This window comes from Lissotriton helveticus, chromosome 10, assembly GCF_964261635.1.
Source record: "Lissotriton helveticus chromosome 10, aLisHel1.1, whole genome shotgun sequence".
In the NCBI taxonomy this organism is placed as follows: domain Eukaryota; kingdom Metazoa; phylum Chordata; class Amphibia; order Caudata; family Salamandridae; genus Lissotriton; species Lissotriton helveticus.
Window position 1 is genome coordinate 212,726,348 of NC_136071.1, and position 23,923 is coordinate 212,750,270.

Below are 23,923 nucleotides of genomic sequence, written 5' to 3' on the forward strand. Positions count from 1 at the left end.
GCATGCAAGGGTATGGCTGAAACTGCCGGTGTGCCATGCCAGAACACCCGAGAGCGCACAGGCAAGGACGCAGGGCCAAGGAAGGTGACCAACAGGCAACGAAAAGCCAACAGTAGCAGGAAAGCCCAAGCAGCCTCCTACCCAGGCACCAGCCAGGCCCTCCCTCAGGGAGGAAAGGCCAGAGTTGGAAAACAGGCACGAAACCAAGCAACCACACCAGGAACCCAGGTGGACCCAAAACAGGTAGAACCACAGAGAAGAGAGGAAACCAGGTGCCAACGACCAGGACATAGTCCAAGTGAAAGACAGCCCGGCCCAAGCAGCAGTGGAATGAATCTCAGGCCCTTAGGTACAACTGGAAAAGGAGGAAAAACAGGCCAACTACAACACAGAACTTAACCCAGGGGAGGATGGGAGAAAGGAACAACGCCCTCCTAGCCCATGGCGCACCACAAACCACCATGCCAGGGCAGGAGGAGCAACCATCCAAGGCGCCAGGCACGCCGGAGGCAGAAAAAGACCAACAGCCAGGCTGTGAGGGGGCCGGGGTACCAAGGCCCCCAATGGATGACCCGAGGCAGACCCCCAGTCGCACCGCACACCAAAGAACAGAGAAGAGCAGGAGCCCAACACAAACCAGCCACAACACCCACACAGAGGTCCCGACAGCGCAGAGCCACAACCAGCACCAGGGACAACACCACCAAAAGAAATCCCAAAGAGCAGGAACATGACCCAAAGGGAACAGGGCCCGAACACCAGCACCAGATGTGAAACAGGAGGACACAGGCACCAGGAAAACCCAAACAGCATAAAGGGGGCCGCAGTACCGGCATTCCAGGACTGCCGGCGGAGAAAGAGGAGAAAGACGTGGCCAGCACCTACCCAAGCAAGCCACAGCCAAAAATGCAAGCACAGGAAACAGAGGAGAGCCCACAAAGCCAAGGCCAAAAGATAAACCAGGCATCCCCCGAGAAGCAAGTGGAGCGCAGCAGCAACAGAGGAACCCAAGGACCATGACAAGGAACCCACAGAAGCCAGGAACATCGCAACAAAAGTGCCAGAGCTATGAGCCACAAAAGACAGCAACACCCAGCACGTAAGTGACAAGCAGCAGGACACCACGCCAGCCAGCCAGCCAGCCGATACGAAGAAGCCTAAATCAAGGGTGCTGCTCAGGCCCAAACCAGGAGCACACACAGGCCAGCGCTGCAGGGGAAGAATGCAGCGAAAGTGGCCACACAATTGAACCACACAGTCCACAGGACCAGCCGTTAGGGCAAGTGTGAGGCGCATGTCAATAGCACACCACAGGAAACAGCAGAAAATAAAGGAACAGCCTGGTCAACCTAACCTGGAGACCAGCATCGCCATGGTAGGTCCAGCCGGCACAGAGACACACCATGGCCGTGTTCGGTAGCTGGCACGAACCCGGGGCCAAAGCAGCAGGGCTGCCGCACCTGAAGCCCGGGTCCGGCGCCACCCGAGACGTGAGAAAAGAGCGGCATAAGTAGCAGGCCGAAAACCCGAAGTTCCGTGTGTCAGGGTTCCAGTCCAGAAAGCACGTAAACCGCTGCGAAGCAGAGAGCCATCGTCAGAGGAAAGAAGCAGCGGGGGACAACACCAAGGCACCGCCCGGCAACGCCCAGCACTGCACATGACAGCACATCCAGCAAACAGCCAAACACCTGCAGGAAGTGCAAAAATAAAAAACAGCGCTATGCGGAACTCACCCGAAACGGGGACCGGGACACCACCAGGAACACGGCCCCCACACAAACAGCCAGACCAAGGCAACCACCAAGGCCATGCCAGAGCCAGAAAGGCCAGGAACACATCAATTGCAGTGCATCTTCCACTCAGCCAGGCCACAGGAAGATGTGCACGCAACCCAGAAGCAACCGGGAGGCCATGCACCAGCCACAAAGGGCTGGCAAGCATGCCAGAGCTGGCCATGAACATCCCTGCCTCCCAGCAAGCCCTGCAGGCCAGGAGGCAGACCAGGAAACACCCCCCGCCCGCACAGCCAGACAGCCGCGAGGGGGGAGGAGAAAAGAAACGCCGCCCCAGCAGGAGCAGCACCTGAAGTCGACTAGGTCTCTATTGAATATACTAAACTTAATAGTGAGTGCCAGCTCGGTCAGAGGTCACTAGAAACTTTCTCGAATTCACAAGAAGGGATTAGTTTCTGACAACCGCATAAACATGACAACTTTGTTTCCCAAGAATAAGAAAATATATCCCTCAGAGTCGTAGAAACAATAGATAAGTATTTCACTCAGTCAATCGTGCATGCTTCGTTTCAACAGAGTTCGTAGAGAAATAGAGAGACGGGCGTTTTCAATAAAAAGGTTTATTGTACAGTCTTCTTTCTCATACAAGAGAAGTAAACTGCTACAATCGTTAAGCAGACTGCAAAGTATAATGCGTACAGTGAGAATAGTATTAACTCAACTGGTGCTTCTACATACGCCTACCCCAATGTACCTAGTACGCCGGAAGAAGTAAGTATTGTGTAGCATAGGTTTAGAATCTATCCAAGATTTCTCTAGGTTCTAGCCAGCTCCATACCTTAGTTAGAATTAAGGAGGTCTGGTATCTCAGTCTCGGGACTCGATCTCCCAACACCCCGCAAGGGGAGCTTGGAAACACTGGAGCTGGCTTCTTGGCGAGAGAAGGGCAGCCTCTTGATCAGTGCATCAGCTGTAGAGTCAGCTTCCTTCAGGACTTGCTGTAGCGAGCTGCGTCGGGCAAGTAGGTAGTCGAACTGCTCCGAACCACCGTAGTTTGCCATAGCGAGTAAAGGTATATTTATACCTTGAAGGTGTTTAGGAATGCCACAGTTTGATGTAAAGTCGGGCATATGAACGTCAGGAAAGAACCCCTAGGGAATAGTTGTTCTTTGTAAAGTACATGAGTTCTTAGACAAATCAATATTCAAGCAAGGGGAAGTTCCCTAACTGCTTAAGTCGATTTTCGAAGAAATCGTTGTGACGTTTGGTACGGTGGAAGTAGCCATGCCTGTATTTGGGTCGCATGGTTTAAGCCTAAATAAGGGATTGATTTCTATGCCTATATAAGGGCATGAATCGTGAAAATTTACTCGGAGCTCTAAACGCCACACAACACCCACTCCACTTTTTTATGTACGACATTACTAAGTTCTAAACACATTAAAACATATCTAAACATGATGTGTAAAAAAACCACCCAAAATACATAAAAATGCAATGTTTCATCAAAGCATATAGTTTGACATTTTGCAAATGTTATCCGAATGAATCACGAACATGCATTTATGAAATGGCTCTTAATTACAGAAGAAAAAGGTCGAGACTATTCCATGGCAGATTATATAAATTGTTTGAACGTGGACAAGGTCAAATATTGTCTCTTGGAAGTTATTTCAAAGAATTCCAGTTCTCTATGAATAGTTCTACTATGAGCAGATTACTTTGTGCCAAAAAATAAAAATACAAATTTAGAAAAACAAAAGTTTGATCATAGAAAAAATAGAGTTCCAAAGTTAGAAACCTTGTTTTGAAAACATTGAAGGTCGAATTCAGAGTCTCTCAGAACACAGTGTGCCAAATCAAAAGTCAGTGTTATTGTTTGGAGAAAACATCAAGTCTTCTTAGTCTGAAAAAAATGTGTCTACCATTGTAGGTGAAAATTGGATTACCTCGTTAAGAAGATTAATTGCACAAAGATGCTAAGCATCGGCATCAGCATTGGCCGCGTTAGAAATGTTAACATTTGATACCTGTGTACCGCTTTCCTCTCGTACCTCACCATCAGCATTTTACGTCTGTGAGATCTCAATGAATGCATTCATATGAATCGGTAGCCGCCGGGGACAACACTGCGCATGGGCCTTTACCGGGTCCAGCAAAGCATCAACATCCATTGGAATGACTGATGGGAGTGTCAGACAGATGTCTAGCACGCATTCTTCTCCACATAGCAGGCATCGTAGAACAGGTAAGATGCAACCTTGCCAGATTGGTCTGAATGACATAAACCATGTGGTATTTAATTCTCTTAAACAAGTTAATCCCAAACTTTGGACTATGCGCTCACTACACTTCGTCGCAAGTAGAGTATTTTCCACGGTGATCTGGGTGTCTGCTGTGGATTGGCTTGCCATATCGGAGCAGAAGGAGCAAAAATACTATCCCTGCTGCGAGTCCCACAACGGGAGGCAATCCCCCAAACACAGAGTGCACGAAGTTTGGAAATATTCCCAGGACTGCTTTAAAAGGTGCTAACAGGCCCGAAAAAATTGTCTTAAATACATGTACAATACCACTCGTATCAGACATGTTTAAGATATGACCTAACATTTCTGAGAAATGTACAGCTCAGTTTGTAGTTAATATTAATAGGGTGTGTATCTCTGCAGAAGTCCTTGCGACTTGCAGATCATAGGTCTCTTTGGCCGAGGTCGGTGGCATAGTTTTCTGTAAAAGAATGGCTTTCATTCTGCTCAAAATATCAATTCGTATAGAAAAGATGTTCAGTGAAGGCCATAACGGCGACTCCCAGTCTGTCTTGGTTTTTGGAAACATAATGTAACTTCCATTAGAAAGCTGCCTAAAAATTGGATCAATCACTGCAGCTGGTGAACCTTGCAGGTGGCAGGATACATTGTTAGAGGAACCATCGCAGGCCCCGTGTAAGTTTATACCCTGACATAGGAGAGAACCAGTGCGTTTTCACAATTATTGCCACTAAGAACACTTCTTTCTCCCCACTCCAACATCTGTGTGTATAAGGTAATACCCAGGATGTCTTGATGTATTCTTTACCCAACCTTTCATATAGGCCTGCTGGTATATGTTTTAAGCAATTCTGAAAATGGAAAATTGTAACAGGCAGAGTGATTGTACCGTGTATTATCCATTCAATTGCTGTTTTTTCAGCGACTGTAAATGGCAATCTTTCCAGTTCTTCAATGCTCAGCACTGTATAGTCTGTTCCCCTCTGTGCCAATTTGATTTGTTTATCTGTGAGATTAAATTCAGAAAATAATGACGTTATGTTGATTAAACGCCAAGGCACATAGCCTGAACGAAGGTTTTGAAACGTCCAGCCTAATAGCATTATAGAATGTAATTGTGACTGACCATGTTGTAACATGACCAAGTCCTGTTCCATTATGTCTATGGCAGAGGATACTATGCTGTCCAAAGAATATATCCTGGATGACAGAGTCGTTAACCCATTGTCAACTACAGAGAGAGATTTCTCTAAATTAATATGATCAATTTCTCGTATTCGTTCTGCAGTCTCTGCTTGCATAATCTTCCATGCTTCATTATATATGGCATAGATACCGGCATATATAAAACGTTTATGACGCAGTTTAGTAGGTCCTTGTAAGAAGTCCCTCAGGTCAACGCCATCTTTAAGTAAAGATAAGTGTTGTTTTACTTCCTTCAGTGTGGACTTGTGTAGCCATTCAAGGCACAGTTTCCTTATACTGTGCAATGTTACTATCCTTGGATACTTTCTCTGAACATATCTTGGATCTGGCCTAGTGAATGTGAACCCTTGTGTCTTATTCAGAAATCTATCTTGACAGGTGTTTGTGTATGTGGGCCAGATTAACCATCTTTACCAATCAGGATCTGTTCTGTTGTGAAGCAAAATAGTATGTATGTCGACCTCCCCCTCTGAAGTGTTACTATTATCAGTCATTGGTGTAGGTATGGACGGATTGTTTACATCTTTTATCTTGGCTAACCCAAGACAAGATGTCTGCTGAACAGTGTCATTCAAAAACATTATTTGCTCTGGGATGATGCAGGCTCTAAATAAAGCTTCTAATCCCTGTACCTGCCAGGCCTTTGTGCCCCAGACCGTTTTTGTTTCAATGGTGTCTTTCCAAAAGTCAAAGTGTAATGTAGACAGCTGTGCAAAAAAAAGGATGCAGAATAAATTTGCTTTGTATTTGTCAACATACTTTTCATCCCTGTCCTATTAACATTTTTTTTTTCTTTTTTTAAAACAAATTTTATTGAGAGATTGCACAGATTAAGCAGCCCCTCGCACACCGAGGTCAACTGCACAATGAAATGGCTCATTTCAAATTGGCAATCCACGCAGTCTTTTAGTATCAAATGTTACAGCAAAATGAACTCACCCTTCCCTCCCCAGCCCTCCCCCGAACCCTATCCCAACACCCCCCCCCGATCCCACCCAGCCTGAGTGCACGACAGCAACTTCCAAATTCTCCAATGATCACTACATACCAGTAGCGTGTGTGTATCTCGCCTCAGTATCCCTTATCACAACTCCTGATCCCTTTCCCTTTCCACTGGGGGTTCCAACCAAAGACCTCGATATTCCGCCCACCGCTTCCATATCTTGTAGTGTTTTCGCGGGCACCCACGGGCCTCAAATATCGGCTGTTCCAGCCCCATACAGAAGTCAAGGCCCTTCTTCCACACCAAGACCGAGGGAGGGCGGGGGTCCTTCCATGCCTGCGCTATGCCCCTTTTGGCCAGGGTGATACCCAACAGCAGGAGACGTCTCTTATAAATGTTACCCCCCCCACCCCGTCCAAAACATGCAGCAACCCAAGTCGTGGTGTATGAGGGAGTTCCCATCCCAGCACCTCATCCAGGCAATTCCACACACCTGTCCAGAATCTAAGCAGCATACCAAAGCTCCACACCGTATGGATCATTGTCCCCACCTCCACCCCGCACCTGAGACAGTCCGGTGATGCTATGAGGCCTGCCCGCCACAGTCTTTCTCTCGTGAAGTAGACCCTATGTAAGTATTTAAATTAGATCAGGTGCAGCTGCACCTCTCGGGGCCTCCAGCGCCTCTCTCCAATCCTCCTCCTCCAGCGCCCCCACATCCCGCTCCCAGGACTCCCGAAGTTTCTGAAGAGGTGGTGAGCAGTGTATAACTAATGTGCGGTAGATGCGGGATATCTTTTTATCTCCTATATCTCCGATAAAGACTTTGGCCTCTAGTGGGCTGAACTCCGGCAAGGAATCTAGATCCACGATACTCGGTGAAATGGCATGGCGGAACTGCAGGTACCGAAAAAATTGGGAGTTGGGCATACCATACTCCCCTCGCAGATCCTGAAAGGACTTGAGTGTCGTACCAGACATCACATCTCCCAGGGACGAGATGCCTATGGCATCCCACCCTCAAAACCCTTGGAGGGACGCAAGTGCCGGGAAACGACCATTGCTCCACAGCGGGGTCTCTCGCGTTAGTCTGTCCCACCAACCCATACGACGCAGAGCCTGCCTCCAGACCTGAAACACCACCTGAGTGGCCGGCGGTAGTCCTCTCCGCAGCCGTGCCGCATAGAGGATTGTGTGCAGTGTGTTAGAGCCCATGAGATGTCTCTCCAGGGCGTATGCCGGATCTCCTCTATCCCCATACCACCATTCATTGTGGACTAGCAGATGGGAAGCCTGGTAGTAGGATAATACATCAGAAGTCGCCAATCCCCCATCATAGGTGGACAAAAAGCAGGTGCGCAGCGCTACCCGCACCATCCCCCCGGCCCACAAATATCGCCCCAGCGTAGAATCCACTTGGCGGAACCACTTAGGCATAACCGGGTATGAATAGTTTTGCAGTTGATAAAGAAGACGGGGGAGAGCCACCATTTTGAAGATGGCTGACCGGCCGTATATGGTGAGGGGCATCCGGGACCACGTCTTCATCTCCGAGCGGACCCTATCCCAAACCGGCAGCATGTTACGTTCCCATGACAACTCTGGACTCGTAGAGATAAACACCCCCAGGTACTTGATTCCGTCCTCGGCCATCCGCAGCGTGGAAGCCCAGTCCCCGACGCCTGGTCCCTCCCCCAGGACCCACAAAGTCGATTTTCACGGATTTAAGTAGAGACCTGACGTTTCGCCAAAGATCTGCATGATTTCTAATGGACGCGGTCCCGATCTGTCCAGCCGTGTAAGAAAGAATAAGACATCATCGGCATACGGGGCGATTTTGTCTCTCAGGCCCCGACCCCAATTGAAACTGTGGAGCTGTGCATCAATTCGCACCCAGGCCGCCAGCTGCTCCATTGCCAGGGCAAAGAGGTATGGGGAGAGGGGGCACCCCTGACGCGTACCACGCACAATTGAAAACTTAGTAGAAGTCGCCCCCGCTACTCTAACCGACGCTGTCAGATTCGTATATAGAAGTCTCAGGTAAGACAAAAAGTAGGGCCCCAGGTTAAGTCGGGGCAGCAACGCAAATAAATAAGTCCAGCTCAGGGAGTCGAAGGCTCGATCAATGTCTGCGAGGAGAAGCGCCGCCTGGACTCCAGCATTCTGAACAGCCGCCACAGCTACATGTGCTCTACGTATATTATGTCTGGTGGCCCTACCCGTCATGAAGCCGGCCTGGTCCGGATGCACAAGCTCCATGATATGGGGCAGGAGACGGTTAGCCAATGCCTTGGCCAGGATTTTAGCCTCAATATTTAAGAGCGATATAGGACGGTACGACTCGTATCGTTCCGGAGGTCTGTCAGGTTTCTGAAAGACCACAATCTCCGCATGTCGCCAATCTGCCGGGAGTGTGCCCCTCTCCCTCACCTCCTCCAGGGCTGCTCCATAGTGGGCGCCGAGCTGTAGGTGATAGTACCTAAAGAATTCACTGGGGAATCCATTGGGCCCAGGGGCTTTCCCCACGTTAAGTTCCCCCAGCACCTGCCCCAGCTCCTCTGCTGTGAGGGGAAGCTCCAGTCTGTCCCGCACTTCATCTGTCACTGCCCGGGGCGGCAAATCTGCAATGAATTTGTCTACCATGTAGTCCGGTATAAACTCTTTTGGGGCGTATTGGGCCGCGTAGTACGTCGCAAAGCTCTCCGCCAGCGCCCGTGGGTCTGTGATTGGGTCCCCAGCCGTATCCATAAGTCCCGGGAGGGCCTGCGCCTGAAATGTATTCTGGCAGATGCGGTGTAACATTGTCCCGGATTTGTCCCCCCACTGATATACTCTGCTACGCGTCGCCAGCCACACCTGCCGCGCCTCATCCAGCAACCCTGACGCATAAGATTGTTGTGCCAGCAGGAGCTGCCCCACCGCTTGACTATCGCCACTGATACTGCAGCGGCTCTCTAGGGCCACCACCTCCTCTGCCGCCTGAAGCAATGCTGATTTCTTTCGTCTGCGCTCCGCCACGCACCATGCAATATCTATTCCCCGGAGTGTGGGCTTCATAGCCTCCCACAGAGTACCGGCCCGCATGCCAGGTCCGGCGTTCTCTGCCCAATAGAGTGCTATGGCTTCCCTCATATGTCACTGGTATTCCTCGTTTTGGAGATGCCACGTGGACAGGCGCCATCGGAACGGCTGCCGCCCCCTATCCAGAGCAAAGTCCAGGACTACGGGGGAGTGGTCTGAGAGCCCCCTAGGCTGTATTGTCACCGACTCCACCCTCCCAATAACCGAGCGGGGGGACAAATATGTAATCCAACCTAGAGAAGGATTTGTGTACTGCTGAGACATAGGTATACTCCCTCCCATGTGCATGTAGATATTGCCAGGTGTCCACCCAATCCAGGCCTCTCAACAAGTCCCCTAATTTAGTGCTGCCAGTTGTCAACTGGCCATCTCCAGGCCTACACCTATCCAATCGGCCATCCATGACATCGTTCCAGTCCCCACCCACAATCGCCGGAGACTCGGGGATATCCGTCCAGATCGTGAATAACTTCTCCACAAGGGACCATTGCAATGGGGGAGGGGCATATACGCTTCCCAGCACCAGGGGCTCCTCTCCCACCCTCCGCCTGATGAATATGTACCTGCCCTGCGTATCTACCCACTGGGTGGAGTGAATGTATGAGAGCCTGCGGTGAACCAAAATGGCTACCCCCGGGACGCTCTGACAAAGCCTGCATGGTAGACCTGCTGATAACCAAAGCGCTGTAAGCGTAATACCTTATTACCCAATAAGTGGGTTTCCTGTAGACACAATACGTCAGCACGTTCTCTCTTCGCCTGCCGCAGGACTGCACCCCTCTTAATCTTATCCAACATACCCCTCACATTCCAGCTCAGAATTCGCAACGATGCCCCATGGCTCAGGGCCTGTGTCTCAGCAGTCACCATTTGGATCCCAGGAAAGGAGAGCGCCCCACAGCGGGCCACACCAAAAGAGATACAGATACATAGGAGGTACCGGTACTGTCGTGCAATCGTGTTCCCCCAAGCCCCCCTGTAACTCACCAACCTGCCCCCCCAACCCCCACCTTCACCCCCAACCCCCCTGAACTGTGAAAACTCCCAACCCCCTCCTCCGCCCCCATACCTCAAAAACAGTGAAGTACCTGTCGCGGAGCAGTAACCTAGCAACACCCAACGGGATGCCGGCAGCCCCCTATCCCAATGGATCCCCAATAACTCTCCCAAACCCCTCTGTCCCCGGTAACTAACGCACTTCCTGGAGTGCCCCCCGCCCAACCCCCCCCCAAACCCCACAGCATGGCACCCCTGCAAAGAATAGACCTGACGGTGAACAGTCCCATGTGCAATATCTATCTGTCCGACCATAACCAGACCAAGGACTAGAATGAAAACGAACTACATATAGTCTGGGATACAGTGAAATGGTCGAATCTCCGTAGGCGAAGGACCCAAAGCTTCATCAGCAGCAGTTCAAGTTCCGTCCGTGCGATCCTCTCGAGCCTCCTGCCGTCTCTCCATCGTATTCACCGATGCCGAGTGCTGCCGGGAGCGGGATCTCTAGTTGCCCTTCCGACGGGCCCCTTGCGCCTGTGCCCCAGTCTGAGCGGAGTCAGCATCCAACCCCGGTGGCGTACGCACTCTAATCGGGACCGTCTCATCAGTCCAGCGAAACACCTCCTCCGGGGTGTCGAAGAAGTGGGTACGGGACTGGTACACCACCCGCAGATGGGCCAGAAACAACAGGGCATAGGGGAGCCTCAACTCGCGCAAACGGGCCTTCGCTGCCATGAATGATTGTCGCTGCTGCTGTACCAGGCGCGTATAGTCCGGGAATATCATGATCCGGTGGTTCTCAAACATGGGCGGCTCCTTGTCCCTGGCAAGCTTGAGGATAGTGTCCCGGTCATGATAGTTCAGGAGCTTAGCAATCACCGGCCTCGCCCCCTACGGTGGTTTCTGCATTACGGCCCTGTGTGCCCTCTCGATGACAAAGCTGCGGGAGAGAGAGTTTTGCGGAAGCCAGCTCTCCAGCCACCTCGATAGGAAGCCCTCCATATCGTCCTTCTCGCAACCCTCCGGCAGGCCCACGAAGCGCAGGTTATTCCGCCTGGCGCGCCCCTCCACATCCTCCACTCGGAGCACCAGACCCTTCTGGATGGATTCCATATTCGCCATCTTGCGCTTCAGGGTCTCCACATCGTCCTCAACGCCGGAGATGCGTGTCTCGGCTTCTGTAATGCGACCCACCGCATTTCGCAAGTCCTGGCGGAGCAATGTCACATCGGACCCGACAGCCCCAATCTTTGCATCCAAAGCATCTCTAGATTGCGTAATGGCAGCCATTAACGCCGCATTGTCCGGTCCGGAGTCTTGGCGGCCTCCAGACGCACCAGCGCCCCCACTGGAGCCACTCTCACCGTGTCAACTGCCTACCGGTCTGTCACCACACGTTCCCAGACCTGACCACGAAGAGAGCCCCTGGAAGAAGAGGCGCGGGCCACCCGGACCCCAGCCGCGGCCCGGCCCAACCGCCGAACCAGCAAGAATAAGCGGGGGGCCCTCCAGGGAGGCCGCGGCCCGACAAAGCCGCCGAACAGTAGGGTCACTGGACTGGGTAGCCCTCAGCCACTGCAACTCAAGGGACGACTGATTGGGGCCACCACCACGTCCCCTCTGCCACCAGACCTCCGTCGCTGTATGTGGGTGGTCGCCGTCCCACCAGACGTGCTCCTGCTGGGCCCAATAATGAAGTGGCGGGTATCAGGTAGGCCGCCGCGCCGCCCCTTCCCCCCGAGCTCCAGGAGCCTCGGCCGACCAGCATCAGAGGGGGGCCCCACCGCGCATCCCAGAGATGGTCCTCATCCCACCACCATGGCCTGATATGGCCGCCGAAACCGGGGCCCCGGCGTCCCATGCACTTCACTCCTCCTTACCCCAGTATATGGTTGGTAGTCAAAGATCCATCGGGCAGTCAGCCCGGCCCGGCCGGATCGCACCAAAATCGAGGTCCCGGCTGCCCGGCGGCAGGTAGGCCGCACCTCCTCTCTGCTCCCCCAGGACCCGGCCCCCGGCCATCTAGGGAGTCTGCAGCTGCTCAGCCGCAAAGAACAGAGGGCCAGCCCCGGCCACCGCAGCGCCGAATCCGCTCTACCAGGTGGACCTCCACTCCTCCCTGGCCACCGCACCGCGCCGGATCACAGCTTCCGCCGGGGACCTCCAAACTCGAGGTCCCCGGCTCCACAGCCCGGAGTAGGCTTCACAGCCGCAGTGCACGATTCTCCATCTCCGGTGGATGTGGAGAGTCGGGATTTCCCCCGGAGCCTGCCGCCAGCCTTTCGCAACCAGCGCCGCTCCTCAGGGGTGCCGCAGGGTATGAGAGGCAGGATAATTCGTCGGATAAGGTCTCGGCGGGACGAGGCTGCATCCGCCATGTTGGCTCGCTTGGCCACGCCCCCTATTAACATTTTTAAAGTAAAATGATTCTGGATTTGAAACATTAAAACCTGAAAAGTATGGAAATTTGCCATAAAATGTTTTTGAGCTACCCTTTGGTGGCGTAGGACAATGTTCCCATTGGTTATAAGTTAATACATTTCTAGGATGTGCAGATTTATGCAAGAAATGATGACCATAGTGATTATACCAATACATTTGTTCATAATCTGATGAACCTTCTAAGTATTCATGATTTGTGAATTTTGCAGACATTTCTAAGTCTGACATCATATTATTAATAGTCTCGAAGTCCCAATCATCAGAAAAGGTACTAGATGAAACAAAGTCACTCAAGGAAATCTTGAATTGGTGTAGTATTTTCAACAGCTCCGCCGGACCAAAAATGTAATATTCAGTTCTGTCCCAAGCTATACCACCAGGTGTAGGAACGGCTGTGATGTTTACTGATGACAAGTCTCTTTGTTCACGATGAGATGATTTGTGTGGCTTGAGGAGTAAGTTGATGTTCTTACTTGCTGTGTCCTTTTTAACATATCTTCCATTTATCAGCATTCCCAAAGAAACTACAACCAAAGTAGAAGAAAAAGTACACCCAACACAATCCAAAGTTCAATCCATGGTGAAACCAGATATATCTTTTCCAGTTGATGAAAAAGTTCTGTTGCTTGTTCTTTAGAAGTTCTTTTAGCTGGCGTTGTTTCAAGTTCGCTGGGCTCTTCAGAAAACATATCAAAGTTAATGAAATAGCCAGAGGCAGTTCTGTCAATTGTTGGGATTGCTTTAGGATTTGTTGAAATCGCTGGAACTACTGGATCACTTGTTACATTTGTATAGTCAGATGCTATTTCATTGTAGACAGGCGTTTCTTGACAAACTGTTATTTGGGTCTCAAGAGGTACAAGTTCCATGGCTTTGTTGCAGAGTCCTTCTTTTCGTACTGTAGATTCTTTAAAGGTGATGAGTCTCTCAGTTTGAACCTCTTGGATAGTAGCCAGATTTGGGCGTCTGCTACATCTTTGGAGTCCACTTTGCCTTCTGCTTATGATCGGCCACATGATAAGGTTTGACCAAGTTGATGGACACAAACCTGTTCTCCTTTTTTCCAGCAAGGGGCGGCAGTAATACTGTTCTTGATCCGTGGATGGCTAGGACAGGTACTGGTTGTCTGTAAGAAGGCCCGAATTCCTTCTTGTCCGCGATCTTTTCTCTGACTAGATTCCCAATCTTTGGAATCCAGACAGGTCTTGCTGGGACGGATGGTTTTCCTTCAGTGATTGTTGGCTTCAGGAGTACGTTACTTGGTCTGGATCTTGTTTCATTTAAGTCCTGCAAAACAGTCAAACGTTCTTTGATATCAAAGGGTTTTTGTTCTACCACTGAAGTGTGACAATCGAGGTCCGGCGCACTAATTCTAGTACCAATAAGGATTTCATATGGAGTGATACCCCCTAGGGAACTTCTTGACAGATTGTTAAGACTACGTTGGACATTAGATGTTTGACCCACCCATCACCCGAGCCTCATACCCTAGCTGTTATAGATTGCTTTATGTCCCGTTTTTTTCTCTCCTCTACCGAATTTCCCCTCAGGATGGAATGGACTAGAGTACTGCAATGCAACGCCCATATATGCCATGGCCTCCTTGTAAGCTCGAGAGCTAAACGCATACCCTGGTCAGAATGTAGCGTGCCGATTGCGTATGTGCCGATGAAGACTCACAAATCTTTTATAACAGTTCGAGCGTCAGCCGAGTGCTGAGGGTACATTCAAATACATTTTGTGCACGAATCCACTGTGACCATGATATATTTATAGTTACCATCCCTCTGTAAGGGACCACAGTGATCCAAGTAAACGCAAGCTAATGGTTTGTCTGAAATGAACAGGTGTGTCTGCGCAGGACGTTTCACTGTAGAGACTTTCATCTTTTGGCAGATTTCACATTCCAAAACAAAGTTTCTTGTTTGTTTCCTCATGCGTGGCCACCAGTATCTCTGTTTTAATAATGACACTGTAGCGGAAACGCCTGTGTGTGCAGAGGCGAGCCCTTCATGTGCTGCTAAAATTAGTCCTAATCTAGGTTCCATGTTTGGAATTACTCTATCCCCCACTCCAGGGATTTGAGCAAACGGAACATTATTTGCATCAGTTATGTATGAGTATTTGAGTGGAAAGCATTTTGATAATGTTTTACCACTGTATTTGCTTGTCGCATTGACAGCTAGCATTATTTCGCCGTCTATTTTCATTTTTAAACGAGTGATTTCAGCTACGGAAGCCGTTTGCACACCTGCCTTTGGGGCTTCATCAGCCAATGAATTCCCTGTAACGTGAACGCCATCACGCTGATGAATCAGTGTATGTATCACATGAGCCTTTTGTAGTTCTTGTTGTAACTGAACTACTTGTTCCTAAGGGTGGGCGTCCGAATCGGCTACGCCCACGGAGTAGGCGTAGTGTTGCCTTCTACGCATTTTGCGTAGACAGCGTAGCCGGCAACACTACGCCCACTCCGTGAGCGTAGCCGAGTCGGCCGCCACCCGCCTCCCTCCCGCCCTCCACTAGATACTTTATTTAAACATTTGCACGGATAAAAACAAGTTAAAAGCACTTACCTTGTCCGGGGCTCGTCCGGGTCTTCATCTTTGAATAGCGTCCTTTGCCTGGATACCAATGCGCATGCGCGGGCGGCCGCGCATGCGCATTTCTCGGGAGAAATGCGCATGCGCGGCCGCCCGCGCATGCGCATTGGTATCCAGGCAAAGGACGCTATTCAAAGATGAAGACCCGGACGAGCCCCGGACAAGGTAAGTGCTTTTAACTTGTTTTAATCCGTGTAAATGCTTAAATAAAGTATGTAGGGGAGAGCGGGAGGGAGGTGCGTAGTGGGGCTACGCGGAGTGCGGGAGTGGGCGTAGCTTCTCGCCCTCTCCGCGTAGCTCCGCGGAGCCCCACTACGCCCCACTACGCCCAGGGTTACTTGTTCCCGAAGCAATTTATGTTTGATTGTGCCACCTTTTGCATCTTTGAAACCGTTTTCAATCCAGTTCTGCAAGTATTCATTGTAAGATTGTAAGATTGAACGCAATAATACGAATCGCACACTATGAGTGTGGGGAATTTGTGATCAGTATTTTCAAGCGCCATCTTGTAGTTCAGCTCGCTGAGCTGTACAATCTCCTAGAGATTGCATTTTAGTGACCATAGGTCGGAATTTACCATTGCGCCAGCGACCTTTAACGATCGCGCACTCAGCACTATAAGCTTGTTTATCCCCAATAGCGGGCTGTGCTGATCTGTCAGTATAAATGATACATTCATACTGCTCTAGAGGCAGAATCTCAGTAGGCAGAGGACATTCTTGTTCATATTGTAGAAATTATTGTGTTTTCAAATATGGGTCAAAAATGTATTCAACGTCTGTTGCAGCAAGAGACTTAACCCATTGTATCCATCTTGGATGTAAAGCATTAGCATTTGGAATGCTCGTCTTTGTCACTGCCTCTAAGGCAGGTACAGGAGTAACGACCATTATGCGCTTACCCTGTGCGAGGGCTCTCTCCTTTGCTACTACAGTTTAAACCGCTGTCAGAATTTTCTCTGTTGAAGTGAATTTCATTTCTGCTTGTGTGCACAAGTGTGATTTGTAAGCTATTTGTACTTTTTCTCCCTCATTAAAGGTTAAGTATGGGAATCCACATCTTCTCGGAATGTTTCGGATCACTAAGGTGCGTATGTTTACTCGTGCTTGCAAATGTTTTGTTGCTAACATGTCTGTTTGGACTGAACGCAAAATTTCTGTGTGTTTTTGAGTACAATTAACTGTTTTAAAATCAGTTTCGATTAATTCATAGAGAGGTTTAACCCTTTCTGCATAGTTTAGAATGTATGTTCTTCTGAAATTGTGGAAACCTAGAATTGACTGTAAGTTTTTCAGCGTTTTTGGAGGTTGGAGCAGTGCACCTTTCTCTAGAAAGTTTGCTACCAGGCTTTTGCCTTCACTTGAAAGTTCATATCCTTGGAAAAGGACGTTTAAATGGGCATTTTGTGATTTCTTAAAATTGAATTTGTACCCTTCAGAGGCGAAGCCCAATATTATGGTGTTCACCCTGTTCAAATGCCTATCCAAGTCATCGTCTGTTCGATAGATGTGATCGACATATGATAATGCCTCATCAGCATAGGTTTGTAGTAACTCTGTTACTCTGGCTGGAAATAACCCTGGATTATTCTTGAATCCTTGGGGGAGACGACAGAATTGAGGCTGTGTCCCCATAATTGAGAAAGCCGTCAAATACCTACTTTCTGGTGCAATGTTTTGACAGAAGAAACCGTCAGAAATATCTAATGTGGTTTTATTTTTTTTATGCACAATGTTTTCATTAGTGCTGCACTGTGTGCATTTTGTACTGCAAAGATTTTGCAACAACAGTTTAGATGTCTGTAATCCAAAAAAGATGATATGTATTGTCTGGTTTGGAGACAGGAAACAAAGGATTGTTCATGGACGAGGTGCATGTTTCAATCACCCCTTGGTAGTCAAATTGATCTAATATCTCCCTGGCCTGTTTTTTAGCTTCTTGCTTAATTGGGTACTGCCTTTGTGCAGTTGGTTGGTTTTTTAACTGGATTTTATGTTGAGGAGAATCCTCATCCCATCCTACATGATTTTTATATAATGCAGGAGCCTAACCTACTGCCCATTTCCTGGCATAGGTATATTTTTTATGAATTGGAATATGAGTGGAGAAAGCTGGCATGATGATGTCTTCGCCATGTGTGCACTCCCTGACAAATTCAGGTGGCCAGTCTTGTGCAGCTAGAAGATTGTCATAACCCTGAGAGAGCTTCTCCCAAAAGAGTGCTCTTATTTTTCTAGTTATGTCCCCATCCATCCGGATTGTTACTTCATATAACTTATGTGGGACACTAACCCTGGTATCTGCAGTTTCAACTTGGATGTACTCAATCAAGTCCACTGCCTCCGCATGATCCTTCAAGTTCTTGCGAGCTATGGTGACCTCTGCTGCGCTGTCCAACATCGTCTGAGCCCATTCCCCATTCTTGAGTTGTGTCCTCAAGATCCTCGGCATGTCTGATTTTTAGACCTGCTACCTTCTTTTTGGTGAATTTAGTTTTCTTATTTTTTGGAACGTGTTGATCGTCTTTGGACTTCACGCGTTCTTCCTTTTGTTCTAATAATCCTCTTTTTTCGGATTTCTGTGAGGAATTCTGAAAGGTACGAGAGGAACGTGTATCAGTATCTTGATATCGATCAAGTTTTCTCAAATTATCCCTATTCCTGAGGTTATACCTCCTTTCAGAGGGCTCCTTTTGAGAAGATCTACCACGGGATTGAGAACGCTTCTCTTTAGAAGTTTGTTTAGTGTTCTCCCACTTCTTTTTGGGAGGAGTAGGAGTGTTTTTAATAAAGACCTTTTCATGACATTCAGTCAGTTGGGGTTTCACTGGCTTACTACCCAAACTGTCTCTACCTAGTTCTTCATAGGATTTTTCAATTACTCTGCCCAGTTCATATGGTCGCTCAATTACATCAAATTCTCTTAACTTTTGGCAGATCACCACGGATGCTGCTTTACCTTTAATATTAGCTAATATTATTGTTGAGACCTGTTTGAAATCTTTCAGAAGTTTCATACCCAGATTTAAAGCAGGCTCTGCCCCGTATTCATTTTGAACCTGTTTCAGGACGTCTGTTATTACTGCCATAGACGGAACACCATGGGCCTCATTTATGAAGGCCTTGCGCCACTGGTGCGTCACTTTTTCCCATTTTAAAAGTGACGCACCGGCGGCGCAAGACCTTCATAAATAACGATCCATGTGTTTTGGTGTAGATTGCAGCAAAGACTGTACCCCAGGTGTCGCAGCTCTCCAGGTGTGGTGCGATCCCAATTGGTAAACAGATTGTTAGAATCCTATGTTTCTTATGAGGGGTAGTATAAGGAAAAACTGCCTCGGTTTGAGTAATTTTTTTGAACTATCCAGAATGGAATTTGTTCCCGTTTTGCGGGTAATTTGCCAATGACTGACTGTATAGTCTGTGTTGTAATTTTATTTGTGTTCCCCTGGTAAGGGGTGTGTTGTGGAATCCTTATTGCTGTTTGGACAGTAAAGGTCTGCATGTTATATTGAACCAATTGTCTGTGGATTTTAATTAGCTCTTTTATTTGAACTAATAGTTCTGCATCTGTCATATTTTCATTGGCAGGATGTGGTGTATAGCTGGCTAATACCGGCCATGTTGCTCCTGGTCTACCTAGTGGACTGAGCCTTGTAATGTAATGTGTATGTTTTAGGGCGCCTTTAAACCAGAGCGCATGCTCTTTGTATGTTAATGGAATTTCAACATTCTCAAAAGGAATGTATTCCTCTGGAGCTTCATCTTCTTCGTAGAAGTGAAACACTTTTGTTCTTGGATTTGCTTCAGGGAAGATTATCCATGAATAGACCACCTCTGTCTGATGATATTCATGTACCTCAATCACAAAAACTATCCTACCACCTCTTGCTGATAGGCAATTTCTTATATGTTTCATAGTGACGGCTTTCCTTAAAGTTTCTGGGATGCTTATAGCATCCGCGTCAGTCTCTTGGAGACCTGTAAAGTTTAAAGCTTGTACGGCATTGCCGCCTGTAGCTTCACCATTCTTGGTGTCACTATCCTGCATTTTTGTTTAATGAAAGTTTGCAGAGCACGTTTCAAGGAAACAATATTTTGGAACACTGTATCCTTGAACGTTGAAAAAACAAAACTAATATATAGGATTTTCGTCCTACTCAGCTATGGCTGATATTTTATCCCTTTACCCACTCCAGAAGTCCATTGGAGTATTTTCACGGAAAAAGGGGTCACTGAGAAAAGCACAACTGAGTTACTTTAGTATCTAGCATTAAATTAGTGCCTTACCAAACGTTGGGCGCCATGTAGTGTAGTTCCTATGGGCCAGATGCATCAAGCATCCATTTTGCGATTCCTTATTAGCGAAAATTAAGGAATCGCTAATAAGGAATAGCAAAATGGAATGCATCAAGCAATCCCTACAAAAATAGCGATTCCTTAGAATTCCTTAATTGCGACTCGCAAATTACGAGTCGCAATTAATGAATACCTCTCCATTCATTCCTGTGGGCCTAGAGGCCCATAGGAATGAATGGGAAGACAATCTCAATTTGCGAATCGCAATTAGCGATTCGCAAATTGAGATTGCGAGTTCAAGGGTGCAGGGGTGTCCAAAGGACACCCTGTTGCACCCCTGATTTTGATCTGTGCACATATGTTGCGCACACACATGCCCTTAGGCATGTGTGTGCGCAACATGAAACTTTGAAATATGCACAAAAGTGCATTTTTCAAAGTTTTTGCAAATTACCATGAAGTTGTACTTCGTGGTAATTTGCGTGCCCTAATAGCGAATTCGCTATTTTTGAAACTTTCATGCATTGCATTTAAGGAATCTCAATTTGAGATTCCTTAAATGCAAACAATCGCAATTTAGAGAATTCTCTATTTTCGATTTTTGCATTTGGGATGATGCATCCCAAATGCAAAAATACCGGTCGCAAAGGGGCAGATTCTGAGTATCTGCCCCTTTGCGACCGGTTTTTTGCTTGATGCATCTGGCCCTATATTCCCAATAGGCTCTGCGCATTGGAATAATATATCCTATAGATTAGACGTAGGACTGAGGTCGACTAGGTCTCTATCAAATATACTAAACTTAATAGTGAGTGCCAGCTAGCTCAGAGGTCACTAGAAACTTTCTCGAATTCACAGGAAGGGATTTGTTTCTGACAACCGCATAAACATGACAACTTTGTTTCCTAAGAATAAGAAAATATATCTCTCAGAGTCGTAGAAACAATAGATAAGTATTTCACTCAGCCAATTGTGCATGCTTTGTTTCAACAGAGTTTGTAGAGAAATGGAGAGACGGGCGTTTTCAATAAAAAGGTTTATTGAACAGTCTTCATTCTCATACAAGAGAAGTGAACTGCTACAATCATTAAGCAGACTGCAAAGTATAATGCGTACAGCGAGAATAGTAGTATAAAATAATACTGTAAAAGCCTTGTATGGTTTGTAAGCCATATAAAAATACATACTTAAATAATATTGACTAAAAATACTCAACTGGTGCTTCTAAATATGCCTACCCCAATGTACCTAACCTAAGTCTAGTACGCTGGAAGAAGTAAGTATTGTGTAGCATAGGTTTCGTTTTTTTTTGCCAAGAATCTACCCAAGATTTCTCTATGTTCTAGTCAGCTCCATACCTTAGTTAGAATGAAGGAGGTCTGGTATCTCAGTCTCGGGACTCGATCTCCCAACACCCCGCAAGGGGAGCTTGGAAACACTGCAGCTGGATTCTTGGCGAGAGAAGGGCAGCCTCTGCATCAGCTGGAGAGTCGGCTTCCTTCGGCACTTGCTGTAGCGAGCTGCGTCGGGCAAGTAGATAGTCGAACTGCTCCAAACCACCGTAGTTTGCCATAGCAAGTGAAGGTATTTTTGTACCTTGAAGGTGTTTAGGAATGCCACAGTTTGACGTAAAGTCGGGCATTTGAACGTCAGGAAAGAACCCCTAGGAAATAGTTGTTCTTTGCAAAGTACATGAGTTCTTGCACAAATCAATATTCAAGCAAGGGGAAGTTCCCTTACTGCTTAAGCCGATTTTCCAAGAAGTTGTTGTGACGTTTGGTACGGGTGGAAGTAGCCATGCCTGTATTTGGGTCGCATGGTTTATGCCTAAATAAGGGATTGATTTCTATGTCTGTATAAGGACATGAGTCGGGAAAATTCACTCGGAGCTCTAAACGCCACAGAACAATGTCTAGAAACCCCGTCAACGACAAACAATCCCCCCAAACATAGAAAAATATATGCAAGAGCCAGGCACTCTAGCCATGTTGGAAGATGGGGCGTATCGCGTGTAGTGCTGGACACAATTTCGGTTGCAGCAGCATATGTTGGGGTAATTGCAGTCTTACATATTATTCTTGTTACGCTAAATTCCTTAAATTACATTATTACACTGCGTCACGTAATTGAGAGTCATTCACTTCAAATATTTAGCACAAGCACACTGGAACAAGAGGAATGACCAGTGGCTGCTGTTTCTGGTGCTTGTGTTTTTGCAGAAATTCAAAAATGTCTTTAAAAACTAAAGCTAAAGTCAAGTTGTGGTTGTGAAATAAAACTGAACTTTAGGTAAAATTGGCAAAATGCAGGATTTTAAAGGCCTCTCTTTTTCAGGGTTCCATTAAAACTGGAAAATAGGTCAGATAGGTTTCATCATTATAATGGCAGCCCCAAACTGCTCTTCAGATCTATATGTTAGTCAAGGATACTTGGAGCATGCAGCGATTAAATGTCAAAATATGCACCAAGCTTATCTGCATTATGCAGCAATAACAAAATGGAAATTATGTGGCATCATGTGGTACACTCTCTGTCAGTATTATTTTAATCCTTTTGAGCTATGGAACTCTGGAACCTCCTCGACGCTACATCACCGGACGTCGCCTTCCTCACGGAAACCTGGATGAACGCCTCCTCTTCACCCGACATCGCCATCGCCATCCCGGACGGGTACAAGATCATCAGGAGGGACCGCATCAACCAGACCGGAGGTGGCATCGCCATCGTCCACAGGAACACCATCCGCATCACGACCGACGCCAACGACTCCTTCGCCGCAGCTGAACATCTCCACTTCCAGATTCACACCGACCCTAAGACGACCCTCAGAGGCATCCTCGTCTACAGACCCCCGGGACCACGCACACAATTCAGCGAAGACATCACAGACTTCATCAGCCCGCACGCCCTCCCCTCCACTGACTACATCCTCCTCGGGGACCTCAACTTCCACCTGGAGAACAACAAGGACCACAACACCACCGCCCTGCTGGAAAACCTCGCCAACCTCGGACTCAAGCAACTGGTCAACACCCCCACCCACTACGCCGGCCACACGCTTGATCCCGTCTTCTCTTCCAGCAAGTACATCACCTTCAGCCACGCCACCGGACTCCACTGGACCGACCACAGCTGCGTCCACTTCAGCTTCAAAAGATCCACGACCCACCACCACCCGCAACAGGTACCTCACAGGAATTGGAGCAAGATCACCGCAGACCAGCTCACCACCTCCCTCACCCAGAGCCCACCCGCCAACACAACGGACCCCAACGAAGCAGCCCGCAACTTAACACAGTGGCTGACCGCCTGCGCCGATGACCTCGCGCCACAAAAGAACCCTCCCAGCAGACCCAGAAGCAAGAAGGCATCCTGGTTCACCGACGACCTCAAGGACTCCAAGAAGACCTGCCGCACCCTCGAGAAAGCCTGGCTCCTCGACCGGACCACCCACAACATGACCGCCCTCAAACACGCTACCCGCAAGCACCACCAGCTCATCCGCACCACCAAGAAGAAATCCCTGAAGGAACGACTGGACAACAACGCCCACGACAGCAAAGAGCTCTTCACTATCGTCAAGGAGTTCTCCAACCCCAGCACCGGCACCAACGACATCACTCCGTCACAAGACCTCTGCGACTCCCTCGCCTCGTTCTTCCACTGCAAGATCGCCGACATCCACAACAGCTTCGGCGCCCCACCCACGCACCCAACCGTCGAAACAACGCCCCCCACCGCCACCCTTCGCACCTGGACCACGGTGACCACCGAAGACAGAGCCGGCACGATGAACACCATCCACTCCGGATCACCGACCGAGCCCTGCCCACACCACGTCTTCAACAAGGCCGACTCCACCATCGCACTCCAACTCCGGAACATCATCAACGCCTCCTTCAACACCGCCACCTTCCTGGAGAGCTGGAAGCACGCCGAGGTCAGCGCCCTCCTGAAGAAACCTACAGCGGACCCCGCCGATTTCAAAAACTTCCGCCCCATCTCGCTCCTCCCTTTTCCTGCTAAAGTCATCGATAAGATCGTCAACAGACAGCTGACCGCCTTCCTCGAGACGAACAGATCCCTCGACCCCTCGCAGTCCGGCTTCAGAGCCAACCACAGCACCGAGACCGCCCTCATCGCAGCCACCGACGACATCCGGACCCTGCTCGACAAGGGGGAAACAGTGGCCCTCATCCTCCTGGACCTCTCCGCTGCGTTCGACACGGTCTGCCACCGCACCCTAGTCCAGCGCCTCAGCAACATCGGTATCCAAGAGAAGGCACTGGAGTGGATCATCTCATTCCTCGCCGGAAGAACACAAACAGTCCGCCTCCCCCGTTTCGCTCCG